Below are 14,265 nucleotides of genomic sequence, written 5' to 3'. Positions count from 1 at the left end.
ACATTTGCCTTTAGAAATACTTTTATATGAATGTTTATGGTAGCATTATTTATAATAGGGAAAAATTGGAAATAATGCAAATATCCATCAAGAGAGACAGAAAAACAAATTATGGCATATTCACATAACAAATCAGCAATACAAAGGAACAACTGATTCACACTACAACATAGATACATACAATACAAAAATCAATATATTGATAAGATAAATACAAAAAAGAGACTGCATGATTCCACTTACACTAAAGTCTTAAAAGAAGGAAATTAATGAAAACGTAAGATCAGTGTTGTCTGGGGCTGAGGGTTGGTGTAGGACAATCGAATACAAAAAGCTCTCAGACATTTTTCAGGATGATCATGGCACAAATGCCATGATCCTAAAAAAAAAGCATTTTAAAATACACTGCATGCAACTCTGTGTATATACTCTTATTTTATAAAAATGGGACTAGTTACATATAACCTACTTTTCTACTTAAATTCCTTTAAAGTAATGTTTTTTGATGCTCAAGGTCAGTTCAGACAGCTTTCTAATGAATGCAATACAATTTTCTAAGTGAATACCATGCTAATTGTATAGTACTTTATCTTATAGGTACACTGTAATTAATTTTATCAATGTCCATTGATGGAAAAAAATTTTCAAAAAAACATGAGACACTCCTAACTCTGGAAAATGAACAAGGGGTAGTGGAAAGGGAGGTGGGCAGGGGGATGGGGTGACTGGGTGATGGGCACTGAAGGGGGCACTTTATGGGATGAGCACTGGGTGCTTCATGGTGTGTTGGCAAATCAAACTTCAATAATATGTATAATATATATATATATATACATAAATCCATTTTAAAATATTTTAAGTTGAGAAATGAAATAAATTTGTTATTTTTTTAATACAAAAATATCTTTACTGACTGCTTTAGAAGAATTGTCTTGTATAATTTACTCATGGTCAGAATAAATTTCTATCAGCCATGCATACTCTCACAACTAATGAAAAATGCCAACAATAAAGCACTGTATGATAAAGTATGATGCTCTTAAGGGACCATTAGATGGATGAAAAAAATGCAGCTCAGACTGATCAAGAGACATATCCAAGGTCGTGCAGATTGTGGTTGGCTGAGCCATCATTGGTTCCAAGTCACTTGACCTTAGTGTAATATTTTCCACAAGTCTTCCTTTGTGTTAAGTTCACTAACCTGCAAGGGGATTCAATCTATCATTTTAGCATCATTAAAATTGTGTCTAAACATGTGAGATCACCAATTTTCTCTGTATTTGAATAACTTAGAAAAAAGAGAGAAATGCTCCGTGTTGAAGATGCGGAGGTAACGTGGTGCTTATCTTTCAGAAATGTTTCTTTATGCTTCACAATTTAACATACTGCAACAGCATGATGCATCTAATGATTTTTTAAAACAGCTTTCTGCTGACAGCATAAACAAAACAAGTTTATTTTGAGTGAGCAGCTGCTGTTTTTTCATCGAGGAACGTCACTTGCTGAAATAATGGAGCAGGCTGGCACTGCCGTGAGTGGATAAACATCTATGGGGTTTGTGGACTGGCAAGTATAGGACCATTCTGCTACTGCCGCAGTTACCAATAAAACAAACGGCCCATCTCCAATTTTATGAGAATGAAAAGTTAAGGCAGTCTGCAAAAGAGTTACAGAAATGGGCTGCACAGATTGTCTTATTTTAATGAATGGATCAACTGCAGATGTCAGAATTTTTTGTCACTATATGTGGGATTTGTAAATTTCTTTGTTCTTTCAGGTTCTTTGAACTAATTAATCCTTTAAAAAATTCTCATTTGCTTTTAAACAGGCATTTATTACAAGTAAAAGTTAAGGCAAGGCCATGGAGCTTCACTTAAACAAAATTCCCTTTTGCCCTCTTTGACAATGTATTCATAAATATTTCTTTCAACAAAGATTATAACGGCCTAAATTTGGTCTGAAAAAAAATTACTTAGGAAAAGACTGTTGGTCAGCAAGTGATCTGAAGAAAGTCGTGAATTGACAAAAATGTTGAGATGAAGGATCACTCTTTTTTGGAATGCTGTGGATCTTTTATCAACCCCACCTTGATTTTAGTGCTTTAGGGAAAGCTGACAGCTGTAGTCTGAAATCTATTGTTTATCCTCCTGTTTGCACATTTTTGCAAATCTATAATTATGTAACACCATCATTTGGCTGACCTCAAACATTCTGTTCAAGTAAAATGACTAATCCTAGGATTTATGAAGATTTTAAAATTGAACTCAGAGTTGCAAATATGGTACAGAAATTGACTATATACCCTTTACCCAACTTCCCCCTTTGTTAACATGTTACATAATCATAGAACATTTAAAGCTAAAGTTTCATATTTGACTTTATCATTTTTTAAATGCAATTAACAGATCTCAATAATTCTACTAAATGATAAACATTTATAAGCACAAAAATCTAAGAGGAAACATCAGGTATAGAAATTTGGGGGAGGGGAAAGACTACTTCCAACCAAGTACTAAACACTAAAGTGTTTATGGTTGAGTTGAATTTTTACTGAGACCTAGATGGTTATTAGGATCTGGAAATGTAGCACTGGAACAAAAGAAAGACATTTAAGTTAAAAAAAATAGAGGAGCAATATAGAAGGCAAAAATTTAAGTGAAGTTGTGAAAATCTGCACCCTATGGAACTTTGAAAACAGAGAGATCAAGAGCTCTTTTCAATGACTTTTCAATGGAATAATTTTACTGTTATATCATTAGAGGAACTATAGATTGTATGAAACATACCAAAATTAATAAAAGAATGTCTGCAAACCTTGATGCCTTGGTAAACTATCACCATTAAGTTAGATAGTAAATTCTTTCTTGGCCTAATCTCAGCTAATTACAATTCCTCTCACATCTTCTAACCTTTGCATAGTTAGTATCTTAGCAGGTGAATAGGTCAGGTCTTTAGGGTGTCAATTAATTAAATCACAGAAACTTCACTATTTTCTTTAACACTTTAAGCACATTTAATACTGGTCTCCTTGAGGACCATGAAACTTTGCTGAAAACGTTAAGTATTATAACTGCAATCAATTATTCATGTGCTGTGTTAATCATCTAGAATTTATATACCTTGAATGTTTAAAAAATAGGACAAGTCTGAATTGATGTAGGTATAGGCCAGTCACAAAGGCAATACATTGCTAGAATAACTCCCAGGGTCCATTGGGTAAATGAGCAATAGCCCTTTGTTGCTAAAAGCAGTTGTTGATATGGACTTTCCTACAAATATACATACTTTGAATTATTTGTAGAAAGAATAGAGGTGCCACATAAATTCTAATTATAAAAATTTGATTTTATTCTCAAAAAGGGTGAACATTTCTCCTTATATGGAACATATAGATCCTTGAAAGATACTCAAACAGAGGGATGCAAACAAAATTGCTTTGTTCCTTATTCAAATCCATCAGTGACCCTGAATGATCTGGAATAAAATCTAGAAATCCATGGGAAGGAAGATCTACTTGTTACATAATATGCTTTGTTATTATTTTTTAGTTTGTTCATTTTTCCCATTACTGAAGCCATTATTAACCAAGAACTCAATTCTGAAGGTCATTCCCACCTCTTCTATGTCTTTTCATTCTATCAATTGTACATGAATCAATGTTCAAATTTGTGAAGTCTTGACTACCCCTCCTCAGGAATGTTCTCTCCTCTCCCACCCCACATTTGTGTAGCATTTATGTAGCATTTATGTTCTACACCACTTATTGGACCATATTATATTATATTATTTGTTCCTGCACCATACTTTTTAGTCCTCCCAACTAGACTGATCTCCTTGAGGACAGAGCTGATGAACTCCTTAACATCCCTTCCTATGGTAAGCTTTCCTGGATACTAAAGCTTGATCTTCCTGTGAATTTTATTTCTAACCTAGACATGGACCAAAATGGAACACTATGCATCACCTAAATCACCAATTCATTTTTATTCATCAGGTAATTAAGGGCTCATTAAGTGCAAAGCACAATACCAGGGACACACAAAGATGATTCACATGAGATTCTGCCTCTACAGGGCTTACTGCTTAAGAGGAATATACATCTACATAATTATTACAAGTGTATAAGTTGTAGATGGTTAAGGAGTTATGATTAAAAGGCTCTTCATAAAAAAAAAAAAGGTTCTTCATGTGCTAAGGGTATACTTGGATTGAAGCTTGCTGGACAGGAGGATTTATGAAGGAGAAAGAGTTAAGGAGGCCATTCCACACAAGATGCTGTTTAAACCAGTGCAGAAAAGTGCAAAGAATCTGAGGTACTAGTGCAGAGTTAAAAATGATAGAAGAAAATAAGTAATTCCAATTTTGAAAAAAGAAGCTATTTCCAAATAACAAAGGACATTAAATTTGACATTTGGGAGTTTTGACTTTATTCTAGTAAGCATTTTTAATTTGGTAAATCTTAAACGTGTTTTCAAGTAGTTCTTATATGAGAAGGTATATGGGGGAAGGATTTGGAAGACTGAGGTCTTGGTGTGATAGTTTGGAAAACAAGCACTGGAAAGAGGAAGGAGGGATGGATAAGAGGTATTACAGAAGTGGAATCAATAGAACACATATATATATCATCTTTTAGCAAGCACTTGATCTTCTTCAGAAACTTATATTTGAGGTAAAAAAATGTGCCATGTCTTAAAGAAGATTGGTAGATATTCAGAGTTCTCAGGGAGCAGAGAAAAATTTGAAGAATTCTTTTACCAATATATTTCAAACTAGAAAGGTTATACTAAAGAGGACATTGTCTTTACAAGGAGGCAAAAAAAGAGATTTCAAAATAAGTATTTTGGAATAAAAGAGATAAGAAAGTCAATATATCAAAATAAATTTAAGGCATCAGAACTACTATTACAAAAAAGAAATCCACCCAGGCCAAGAGGTCAAAAGATGACAACTGGATTGTCAGCTTCTTTAGTTACACACTGGATGTACTGAAAAAATATTCACTTGGATAAGGAAACTATGCTGCTAGACATCCACCACATGGGCCTGTACCAAGAACAGATATGTTCAATGATCTCAAGAGCTATGTATTGTATGCTAAAATTCAGACATTTTCTAATGCTATTTCTGTTTATCTTTTTGTTAGCGTTCAACAAAATGATTTTAAACAGTCTGAATGTGGTCTTAATATATAATTCTGGTATCATAGTACATTAATATTTTATACTGGACAAAATAAAGAAAAGGAGATTATTAATCTAAGGCTAGGATATTTACTTACAAAGCCAAAGAACATAGATCGAAAAAAAGTTGAAGTTGGAGCTAATAGTAATTGCTCCAAAATAAACTATTCACAAATTAAACATAATGTTTATTTAGTAGGACATCTATTAACTTGTATTGATCGAAGTAGTGACATTAATATGCACAAATTTGTTTTCCATATAACATCTCTATTCCCTGTGGAATATTTTGTGATAGTTGAGCATGCATAGGAGGAAGCCCTTCTTAAGCATATGTGATCAATTGGTACTATAGCTGCAGGAAAATTACTCTGGAAAGCTTATATATTGGCAAGGGGACATATATATTCAGCCATTCAGCCTACTTATCAACTCTGAGACTGTGAATCTATATATCTATATCTATAGATACACACATATGCACACACATACACACATTTCAGTCTAACATGTTCTATAAGTCATGATGCTATTTCAGTCATTCAGCTGACTACTCAACCCTGAAATCATACAACCATACATATATACACATGAAAATATATATGTATATACATCTATAAAATATATGTTAGGCTATATATGTGCATAATATATTATGTACCAAAATATGTATATTTATATCTATACTAAAAGTATAGGGGTACCTTGGTGGCTCAGTTGTGGGTCTCTGACTCTTGATTTGGCTCAGGTCATTATCTCACAAGGGATCAAGCCCCTCATCAAACTCCACATATGGCTGTGTGCTCAGTGCAGAGTCTGTTTAAGATTCTCTCTCTCTCTCCCTCCAGTGCTGTTTATGCACACACTCTCAAAAAAAAAAAGTATATAAATACTAAAGTATATACTAAAGACTCTCTAAGTAAAGTCTGGTTATATTTTTTTTTAAATCTCTTGATCTCAGTGTTAGTCTGAAACCCCAAGAAATCAAAATCCTCATATTATTAATTAACCAAAATTGAAAAAGACAAGATTTAACATGTGACATTAATAAATATGGACAATGTCTAAGTTTTATAGACCAAAAGCAGCAGTGATTTTCTTTACCTCTCACTGGCTTGGGTCTCTGCCTACTATTAAACCAGAAAAGACTTGGTGGAACCCACTATAGCATTGACCTTCTCTTCAAGAAAAAACTCCTTTCCTCCCAGGAATTAATACAGAAATAGGCCTATTTTCTGTGCATTTCTTTGTGTAAAACCTCTGTTGTAGTAGGAAAAATATGAAGTATTTACCATAATTGATTCACCTTATTCCAAAAACTACCTAATATCTTGATTCAAGTTGTTTATTAACTACACCCATCATTACAGTTCTGATTGATAATTGAAATGGTCTTCAATAATGAGAGAAAATGGAGTATTTTACTATGTTAACTACTAGTGGACAGAAACAAATATAACTCAGCATGAGATTGTATATATCTTATGACTGAGTAGGATAGTGTGGAAAGTTATTTCCCTTACTTATTTACAGAATAAAATTAAATAATGGCTTTCAGAATCCTAGAAAATGAACTTATATACTCCCAAAAGGGGTTTTTTCTACCATCATGCACAAAGTAATGCAGCTCCATGTTACAAAGTGTAGTACAAACAAGGATGAAATGAAAAAAACTAATATATGTCTTCCCAGAACAATGGAAGACAAAAATCAGACTGGGAAAGCAGAAAGGAAATCACAAGAACAATTTTAAATGTTTTTTTAATCAAAAAAGAAAAGTTGACTAAATAAAGTGCAAAAATTGTGTTCCTAAAAACTGAACTTAAATTGTCTGAAAAGTAAGGATGTATAAGTTTATAACTGATGAAAATAGATAGCAAGTGCCTACAATACACCTGGATGTTTGGAGGGATCTGGCAAGGCTTATCTATGGAGCAGTTCCTGAGATCCTTTAGCCACCCAATATTTACTGAATGCAGTCATTATGCAAAACAGATGGAAGAAGCTTCCATCCAATGTTGTTGGATAGCAACATCATCATATTAAAATCATAGTGAGAGGAGAAAATGCATAATGTAATTGCTTAAACTATCCAGGGGGAGAGGGGGGACAGACAGAGACAGAGGGGGGACAGAAGACACAATTACGGAATCTTCCTCCACATCAGAAGAGATGCTAACTTCAAATATGCCCTTACTATCCTTAGCATTACTATCAGCACCAAGTTTTTCAAAACAATAGGTAATGAACATCAGGGTAACAATCCTTATCCTAACCTTGATCACTAATTCTATGACACTATGGCAATTTATAATAGTTGCAGGGTATATACAGATGCTTTTGTCTACATGAAGAAACAAGTTAAAGATGGACTTTTCTACCTGTGCTTTACTTTCCCCACAGAGATGTGATATTCAGTATTCTGGAATTATGGCACATTTATTACCTATACAAATATAGGATATTGCTGTCAATTTTTTTCTATAGTTCTAAAAAAATAAAGTCCTCTTGCTTATACCTTTTAGGTCCATTCATAATGTTACAAATGGCAAGAGCCTATATATCTATATCTATACACATACATACATATATGGATGGGGAAAGGGCAGAAGGAGAGGAGAGAGAATCTCAAGCCCACTCTCCATTGAACAGAGCCCATATACTTGTATTTTATACACACACAAACACACACAAACACTTAACACTTCTAGCTAATTACCTAGATACTGATAACTTGCAAAGAGGGAAGTTGTGTAGGAGCCTGAAGGCAAGTGTGCTGAAATAAGAGTAGATGTAAATTTGCTGAGCAAGAAAGAAGTATGTAAGTTGGTTAAGTTTTTCAAAAGAATCTTTCTCCTTTCTTTACCCCTCATGCTGAGAACATTTTTTTTCCCCAAGGATCATGGTCACTAGAGGTTGAATATCCACTAAAAAGCACATTTCAGCAGAATTATACGTCAAAGCTTGCTAGACAGAATGTGTGCTAGTCTTTGTGGGCATTAGATATCTTTGAAATAAAATGTGTGTTAACAAACAGTCTATACTGGTGATACAAGTTAATTGCATCATTATGTTGTGATAAGGCAATGCAATTAACACATTTCACTATACAGAGATCTCAGGATGGGTATCCAATTAACTCAGGTCATCAGGCGCCTTGCTTGGGATGAGCTTTCAGTTGGCTCCCAGGATGACTTCACACAGCTGCCTATCTCTTGAAGTGCAAAAAATTTTTTAAAGAAATAAGGCAATTTTGAAAAGGTTAGGGTAAAACTGCTGTATCAACTTGATTCAGAACATGCTATGCTGCTAAATCTCTTCCAGTGTGTCAGGAAAATATTGCTTAAAGTTGAGCAGAGTGACTAAAATATGCAAAAGTTCATCATTGTTTTCTATAAATATTTTATTCACCCATTATACCAAAGCTGAGGATGGTGGACTTTATTGTTTCAAAAATATCAGAAAGCCTGGAAATCCCCTATTTGATAACAGTATATTTAAAACTGAGAAGATTACTGGGATATCACAAGCATAGCAACAACCTAGTATGTAATTTTGGAAAGCCTGAAATACCTTTAAAGACATGTGAAGGAAAAAGGTTTTAGATTTATAAAGAAATGTATAACATCATACTGGGGTTCTTTATTTGATAATCCCCTCCAAAATAGAACTGAGCAAAATAGCAAAATAATTAACATTTATTGGTGCTACCCTCTTCAGCGAAACTGGTAAACTCCTTTTGCTACTCCATAGTATTTACTTACCACTTTTATAAATACTTGTCATATTGCAACGTAATTATTTCTAAACCTCTTTCACAATGTAAATTGCCTAAGAGCAGGGAATATTCACCTTTTCATCCCTGTTATTATACAATTGGTTTCCCAATAAATATTTGAATAAACATGAGGAAATTTATGAAAAGCAATGTAATAAATTCCATTATTCATTAAGCTATACAGACTTTAGTCTTTTGCAGTTATCTGAAAGGAGGCCATCCTTGGATTCATATAAAGGAGAAATAGAATGGCAGCATAATGTTATATCTTACATGAAAGAAATGCCCTAGTCCATCATAAAGGTATGCAGCCAGTTGGAAAAGATATGAAGTGGAACTAAATATAGTTGCTGAAGTTGGTATAGACCCTAGGGGAAACTTCAGACTGATAGACTATACAAAACATCCAAATTTAAACCAAAGTAATGCACTGGCATTGACAAGGGAAATATAATGCCAAATGATGTTTCATAAGCCTATGTCAACACAGTGCATGTATTTATGTGTGTGTATGTGTATGTATGTATTATATCTATTTAAGTGGGCAAGTGTAAGAAAGTAGATGGGGAAAGGGGAGAGGAGAGAGACTCTCAAGCCCACTCCTCACTGAACAGAGCCCAACGTGGGGCTCAATACCACCACTCTGAAATCAAGGACCTGAAATGAAATCCAGAGTTGGTCTCTTAACCAACTGCCCCACCCAGTCTCCCCCCCCCCCCCTTTCTTTTTTTAGCTCTCTTCAACAATTCCCTGGCCGCTGCACTGGGATTTAGTCTCTAACTTAGACAAGGCCTTGGTTGTAAAGAACCCGAGGTACTGGTCAAAAACCAAGACAGTTTGGTCACTGGTAAAAGCATAGTTATCCAGAAGCTAGAGAGAGACAACATGGAATGGGATCTGTTAAATCCTAAATCCAATATACAGCATTAAATACAGCAAAGGTTGACTAGGAGGTTGAATGACTGAATTTTAAGCTTTATGTCACTTTTCTTCCCCCTACCCTACCCTATTTAAGTCAGAATTGATTTCAGAGATAAGGCTGGTCTGAACCTATTAATAGGAGCTGAGCACCTTCCACCTATCAGTAAAAAATATATGTCATGGTAAATAATTAGGCAGATTCTAACATTAAGTCTGCCACTTTTCTTCCCTACCAGCATATTCAGCCTTTCATTATGTGTAGCCCTACTCATGACTTCCTTAAGTGAATTTAAATTCAGGCAACTAGACATTTTTAGACTGGTTTATCAGGTCATATTATATTCTGCTGTCTGGGATGACCCCAGATCTGTTTTCTATTCCTGTTTAAACTTCACTTATTTGGGATTGCCTTCTGGTTTTTTTTTTTTTTTTTTTTACCTTCTGGATTTTCTAAACTTAAATCCTTAACTGCTTAAAATATTGGACTCAATGTGTGTTTTATCTTTGTTTTGGAAACTTGCACACTTAGCTCATGGATTACATGTGGATGTTTGGACTCCAATTCAGTTATGATAATCCTCTTAGCTTGATGAAACCCACATCCCTATAGCAGTTGGCAAGATCCCTTCTGCTTCTTAGTCCCATCCTTGAGTAAAGGAGATGGGATGGCTCCCATATTTTCCTGCTAAGTGCCCCTGGCTGTGGAACTGCAAAATGAGTGACTACACTTTGATTAGACTTTACTTTAGCCCATAACCCAAGCTCATGGACTACTGTCTAAATAGGGGGAAAAAAAAAGCCCACACCAATTGTTTGCAGTGTTATCACAATGGCTGTCCTTTCAAATCAAATAGTATTTACTCAGGTGCCAAAAAGGGTAGGCAGACCACTGTAACGGCATACTTTTCCCCTTTCTATTTAGCAAGGTATAATCTGTGCATCCTGATGGTAGTACCACCGAGTCCATGGATACATGATACTTCTACATTCTGCTTGCAGAAAAGTGACAAACCAATGTTCACATAGACTACACAGCCAGAAATGTAGATGGATGGTAGAAATGAGGTGCACACTCCAGTGAGGAGAGTTACAGAAAGGGAATGTCGGGGAGGCCCTCTGAAAATGGATTTCCCAGATGATAACAGAGAATCAAGAAAAATGTTAAGTTTTGAACTTTAAAGGCAACATGACAAAAGCCATTCAAAACCACAACTTTATTTCAAATCTTGTGAACATTGGCCTGCTTTTATAAACTATATTCAAATGATATTTTGCTTATGATCATGATGAAGACATTTGAAGAATATTTGGCAACTTTCTTAGGTTCTTTCTTTTCAGTAAGTTGTACAGTTAACTACAGGAATTTACTCTTTCTAGGTCTATTTTTAAATGCCCCTCAAAAATTAATAATTGACCTGGCAAACCATGTTACCCATACTGGATAAGAGAAATGATAGTTATTTTATTCTCATTAATCTCTCCAGGTAAGTTTTGGGAAGATAGAATCTTCAAGGTTGAAATGCAATTTAATATTGCAAAATGACCAGTTGTCAAGGAAAATGTGTTTAACTTTTAAATTTCTATTGCTTTTCTAGCTGAAACTAATTTATAAGTGTTGAATCTTCTCTAAATGTTTTAGGGTTAATTTAAATTAAATTACATTAAATAAAAAATCTACCTTTAATATCGATTAGTCAAGGAATCTTATAAGAAAACCCTACCACACCATAGGATTTAGGTTATTGACTGTTGATATGCTTTCTCAATCTGAAAACCACTCCTGAATTATAAGAATTCTAAAAACACTGTAAGAATTCCACAATTTAATATTCTCAATAGGATGGTAATATACAAATAGTGTGTTAGTCACTCTGATATCTAGCTATCCAGGAGGTAGCCAGTTGGTTGATGCTGCCCTTAATTGAAAACCTATGGAATGCTAGGGCAATACACAAATAGTGATGTTTAATAAATGAACACATGAACAAATTAGTTTATTAATACAATGCAAGCCTCATGAAATTTTTCTAAAACTTTCTTTACTTTTTATGCTGTGGTAGGAAAAGAAGCTCCCTCAATCTATTAAGGTCTATTTCACATGGCCATAATAATCTTAAGAATTAAAAAAAAATCACATATATATGCACTTAACCTTCTGAGAATCATTTCAAAATTGTGCCATATGCAGTTAGTGAATTGTATAAATTGAGTTTACAGAAACCATAAAATTTTCAAACTGACTCCATTCCAAAGAAAATAAAATATTGTAGTAATCACCGTGATGGATTAGAAATTCTTGCTGTATTGGAAAAGAGAAACTTTCTCATTGATATGAATAATTTAAAATAATCCTAGTTGATCACTAGCTACCAAGTTTTACATTTTTCCAAGCTCAGACCCAGGTTTTCAGTATTTTTCTTTCAGGATGAAGGCAAATATTATCCATCCATATAGTTATAATAGTTACAGAATCTATGAGCTATACAACGTCACACTTTAGTTTTCATTTTTGCTATATTAATTAAAATCACCTGATGTATTCTGGGCAGAATGGTTTTAGCTGGATTTTTTTACTTTTATTTTTTAAAGACTTTGAGAGAGAGATAACAATCATGAGTGAATAGGGAGAAGAGAAGAGAGGGATAAGCATACTCCAACCTGATCATAGAGCCCAACATGAGGATCAATTTCACAATCCTGAAATCATTACCTGAGATCAAGAGCCGGAATGTCTAACCAACTGAGCCACCCAAGCTCCCCTACTTGGAATTTGTGATAATTCTAGAATAATTATAAACTTCCTACATATCTATAATTAGATCTTTTCTAGACTGCTTCCACAATAGCCATCTTTGATCATAAAAATGATTTGATGAAGTTCATACTAAAACATTTATTCTTATATTCACAAACTCACTATTACTATAATAGGCTTTGGGCTTTATAATTTATCCTAAATATCAGAATAGATCTTCGCTTTATTCTAGGAGTTTTGCTTAGGCTTTTGGTCAAAACCAATATAATTCTGAGCTAAGATCCAAGTAAAGCTTAAGTATCCTTATGCTGAGTATATATTATTCATGATTTCCTATAGAAGAGGCAAAAAGGGACATCTGGGTGACTCAGTGGTTGGACGCCTGCCTTAGGTCCGGTCGTGATCCCGGGATCTGGGATTGAGTCCCACATCGGGCTCTCTGTGGGGAGCCTGCTTCTCCCTCTGCCTATGTCTCTGCCTCTCTCTCTCTCAGTCTCTCTCAAGAATAAATAAATAAATCTTAAAAAAAAAAAGGCAAAAAAGCTGAACTTTAATAGCATGGTACTTAATATTTTCTTTCATCTGCTGCTTCTATGTGTGAAATGTGAGAAATCTAGACATTAATATTGTTTTACAGCATATTTTTCAAGGTTATATTTAAAGCAGAAATAACTATGGTAACTTAAAGATGTCATTACTCTGCTGGCAAGCATTTATATGGCAGTTATTTGATCATAAATTACAACATCTGAGACTAGGTGCAACATCCGACACCAAACCCCAAGACTATTGGACCTCCAGTTATCTGGGAAGACAGAATCTAATCAATAAGATTAGGTCTATCCATGTGCCCTTTGAAAGCCCCCAGATTTCATAAACCGTCTTCTCCAAACACAAACCAAAGCCCTATTTCCCTTATCTAATTCCCCATTGGGACTCTCATTCTCTCAGTTTCCTGACTATGAAATGGAAAGGAATATACACAGTTTAAGGGTTCAGGACTTCATTTCTAGCCAATTCCTCTTTAATGGCCTCCACATCACATCAAACAATGTATGTTGCTCATACATTTCATGGATTTATGTATTTGAGATAGTATCACTTCTATTTCTTTTTTCAGACTGTTTGGAAATGTGTTTTTCTGTTGTAACGTACTGTTGGTTTCCAGAAGCTTATAAAAGTTCATAACATTTCTACGTTTACACCTATGTGCATTGATAGTGTAAAGTAGAATATAATTATAAGGGAATATTTCATATTGTTTATACCTTAAAGCTTTGAAGCAAGACTCATCTTCTGGTCAGGGAAAACCAGTGTTTGTTTGTTTAATCTTAGCTATGGAAGCATGAATTCTTATTGGCCAAATCCTCAATAAAAATTATTCTGGGGTTCCGGGGTTGTCAAGAGGGCCTAAAAGAACATCAGAGACAAGGTCTTCATCGGACAGAGAGGAAATATGAGAGGAAACAGGTCCAGCTGTGCTGAAGGACACTAATGGCAAGGTTTAGATTTGGGACTTCTTCATCCTAACTCTGGGATAATGCTCCCTCCCTATAAAGATAGTTAACAGCCTTATTAAAGGAATCAGGCAACAAAAAGAAAAGGTGTCCAGATTAGCAAGGAAGAAGTCA

Source organism: Canis aureus, chromosome 9 (assembly GCF_053574225.1).
Source record: "Canis aureus isolate CA01 chromosome 9, VMU_Caureus_v.1.0, whole genome shotgun sequence".
Lineage (NCBI taxonomy): Eukaryota > Metazoa > Chordata > Mammalia > Carnivora > Canidae > Canis > Canis aureus.
This window is presented reverse-complemented; position numbering follows the sequence as displayed.